We start from the raw sequence: 4,092 nt of genomic DNA, 5'->3' as shown, positions 1-4,092 counted from the left end.
GGCCTCCGGTTGGATGCACAGCTGACAGATGTTGCTGTTGAGCTGGTGGATCGTGGATGCAGATCATTTTAGATGTTTCAGTAGCAGCTGATGAAATTAGCTGTGTCGTTAACCCACTTCAGCCATCCAACAGATGACCATCTAAGGTGAATTATGCAGATCACTAGCACAGTACACAGATTACCACTTCTGATTCCAGCCAGACTTGTTGTTACTTCATTCTAATCATGCAGTAACAACAAAGATTTATTCCTACTGGCTTTTTAAAATGTGCTTCTTCTATTCTAGAAAAACAAAAACATCTTATCACAGGGTTTGGTTTTTTTCAATGACATTTGTGTTGGCAGTTGCAGGCAAACATTTATCATTATTTTAAATCTATTTTTATGTTTTAGGATTTTGTAAACTGCCTTTTTTTATGTTTTTATGTTTTAGGATTTTGTAAAGTTTACAAAATCCTAAAACATAAAAACATTTTAAAAAAAGGCAGTTTACAATGTAAACTGCCTTTTTTAAATGTTAGATATTAGGAAATAGCTTAAAATTAGTGCATATTTAACTTGTTACACTGCCTTAATGTTGCCTGCATGGGATTTCCTCATCAGCATATGACTGTACCCTGGATGATGATATGTGAGGAGCTTGAACTTGATTCGCTAACAGAAACTAATTTAGCTAGCTTAGCACACATGTCTTGTGGCAAGATATATGCACCTAAATGCTTTAAGTCATTGGCTGTTCTGCCAAATTGCCACCAAGCTGCAACTTTGTGAGCTGACTGTTTGGCGATTTTTGTGTTTTAGACAACAAAAAGAAAAGAAAAGATCTACGGATTCAGGCTTTTCCTTACCTGTGGTAGTGGCATAGAATGACGTCACTGACATTGGTTTAATATGAAAACAAACTTTGTCAAACCAAAAAAAACCCAAAAAAGAAGAAGTGAGTCGGCGTGTCATCTTTACCGAGCACCATACATGTTTGCAGACAAAAAACAAGTATTGCCGAACAAAAGATAAATGTCCTTTTTTTTCCTACTTTCGCCGGCTGGTCGTTTGGCGTAAGACGTAAGAAGTGGCGCTTTGAATCTGAGCGCCCGAGTTCGAATCCCTCACGGACTCGCTGCCACGACCATTGCTTGGGGGCGGGGAGAAGCCAAGTCGCTTCTCCTTTTCCTGCTCTTGCCAACTCCTCCGCCTGCTCTTTATTACCTTTTATTACCGCAAAATACCCATGCTTGTCAGCTCTTCATTCCTCAACTATTTGCTGCTTATTACTCCACCTTCCACAACTTGCAACTTTCTCTCTTCAGGCTACCAACTCTGCCTTCATTTTTTCACACTGTCTCCGACACTTTTACATCAAATTATTACCACCTAATAAGCACAGTGACAGAGGGACCCCAGGCTTTTTTTCGGTAAGTTACATGTGTTTGTGTCCGTAACTACCGTCCTTAGCTAGGTCCTCAAATCTAGGCAGCTAAGATGACAACTGGGCTCTTCGGGGAAACTTGTTTTGTAAAGTTGGTTTAGCTAATCCGTAGAGGCCAATGAATTGACCGTGACTAAAGAAATGATGAGAAAAGCACTGGGTTGCTGTTGTTGCTCTCCGGTCACTGATGCTAGCTAAGAGGATGTAATAAAGGCAAGGTAGCAGAGATGAAAAGGAGTGGTTGTTGATAAATAAGTGGAGAAAAAGGTGGGCAGGGAAAAAAAGCAGGTGTGAGTGTGTGAATGTGAGTATTTGAGTGTAAAAATGTGTGGTCTCCTGCGAAAGGCTGGGTGCCCGATGTGCACCTTGCGCTCTTTAAATACAAGGATATTCCACGTTCTGCTATGTGGTGGGCTAGCAGGTTCATAACATAGAGGCTCAGGTTCGAGCCCTCGGCTCACCTGCCTCTCTATGTTTATCTGCTAGGGGAGGTCCAGGCAGGGATCTTGGAGTGAAAATTCCGAGGGATGAACCTTGTTCAGCCTGGACTTCCCCTGATTTTGATTTTTCTCTGTTTTTTCTTTTACCTGCCAGCAACAAACAGCCCAGCCTGATTTATGGGACCTCCTTCTTGTCATGGCTACCAAGGACCACTCTTCTTCTGCCAACAAGTCATTGCCTGACAAATAATTATTTCCTATGTTTCCCTATGGGGTTTTTAATCTCCAATATCTTTACATATCTTGCTAGATAGACTTCCCTCAACAGGGTTTACAAACGCCTTATCCTCTTTGTCCACTTCAAATAACTTTAAACAACTATTCTTAGATTTCTTGCAACATCTGCTGTCCTCTTGCACAGATTACGCTTTTTAAAAAACTAACAAACACTTTTTTTTAACGTCAACCCATTGTTGGAACTAGATAAATAAAGCATATATAAAAGTCACTACCAAAAACTCATTGCAGCTTCGACCTTGTTATAGGAATGTTGTTTGTGGCTCAAGATGACTTGATTTCATCCATGAAGGATACATTTGATATATGTTTTCACATATTATAGACCAACAAGTTATTATAGCAGTTTAAATACGAGCGATCGGAAGCATGTGCTGATCAGCTTCAGTTTCTTCTCTGAAGTTGCTCTATTTCTCTTCAGGTTTCTCTCAGACCAAGATTGAATGTGATGACAAGGGTGATGGATGGTGTGACATGTGCTGCTGGCCCACAGAACCAGGTGAGTATGCTGTCCATGTGCTCTGCAACAATGAGGACATCCAACACTCTCAGTTAAGATTAGTTTTCATGATTGTTGCCTCAAGACCTGAGATCATGGTGGTGGGCTTGTGATGGACACACTTTTCATGGCTGAAAGCTCTCCTGTAGAGGCTAAGCCCTCTCGATCAACAACACACCTGCCGCTAACTACGTGTGTCTACCTTAAATATCTTTACAAACTCAAAATGTGACCTCTAGCACCAAACGCTTGCTGCAGTTCTTGGTGTCAGAGGTGACACACAAGGTATCGGGTTTTAGGTGCAATTACTTTTTCATATAGGACCAAGTATGTTTGGATAGCTTTTTCCCCTTGAAAACTGCCGTTTAATATTACACATTCTTGTCTAATATTATAAATGTATTGATCTGAAACGTGTAAGTGTGACAATATGGAATAAGATACGAAATCAGAAAGGAGGCAAATATTTTTTCACAGCGCTAAGTCTGTAAATGATCTTCTTTGGCTGTAGTAGATCTTTGACTTGTTCCTTTTTTAATTGTTTGTTTAAAATTGTTTCTCTAGGTTAAGGCGTACGGTCCAGGCCTTCAGAGCAGTGGTCTGGCTGTTGGAAAACCCACTGAATTCACAGTTGATGCCAAGCAAGGAGGAAAAGCTCCTCTGAAAATTATAGCCCAGGTATATCTGGCTTTGTATATGACCACAAATATGTTAAATATATTGCATGTACCGTATTTTTCAGAGTATGAGTCGCACTTAAAATCCTTTAATTGTGCGCCTTATGTATGATTCTGGTTGTGCTTACTGACCTTGAACCGATTTTATGTAATACACGGCGCTCAAAAATCTGTCAAAAAATGTTTTAGTACGACTTTGGTAAGCTACGAAGTCGCACCGCTTGATGGATTGTCGGAGCATCATGGTTACGTAGTCAGCAGCCTCGCGGAGTGATACGCGCTGCGCTTCAACATAATATTACTGTATTGTGTGTGGATAAGGACCCCAAAATGGCACCTGTTAAGAGACATGCTTACGAAGCGGATTTCAAACTCAAGGCTGTCAGTCACGCAGTAGAACATGAGAATAGAGCAGCTGCGAGAGATTTCAACATTAATGAATCAATGGTACGGAAGTAGAGGAAGCTAGAAGAAAGAGTCGAGTAAAGTTTGACTTATCTGACTGTTTTGTTTCGCTTAATGCGTTTTATAATCCAGTACGCCTCATGTATAAAACCAGACCTGTTCATCAACAGTGCGCCTTATGGTCCGAAAACTACCGTGTGTTAAATCTGATTGAACTAATCCCTTGTCTTCTGCACAGGATGGTGAAGTCAATTCTGTGGATGTCCAGGTTAAGGATAATGGCAACAGCACATACACCTGCACCTACACCCCACGTAAGCCTGTGAAGCAGACTGTGATGGTCTCC

Source organism: Oreochromis niloticus, unplaced genomic scaffold (genome assembly GCF_001858045.2).
Source record: "Oreochromis niloticus isolate F11D_XX unplaced genomic scaffold, O_niloticus_UMD_NMBU tig00006937_pilon, whole genome shotgun sequence".
Classification (NCBI taxonomy): domain Eukaryota; kingdom Metazoa; phylum Chordata; class Actinopteri; order Cichliformes; family Cichlidae; genus Oreochromis; species Oreochromis niloticus.
The sequence above is the reverse complement of the archived record's forward strand: the minus strand, read 5'-3'. Positions refer to the sequence as shown.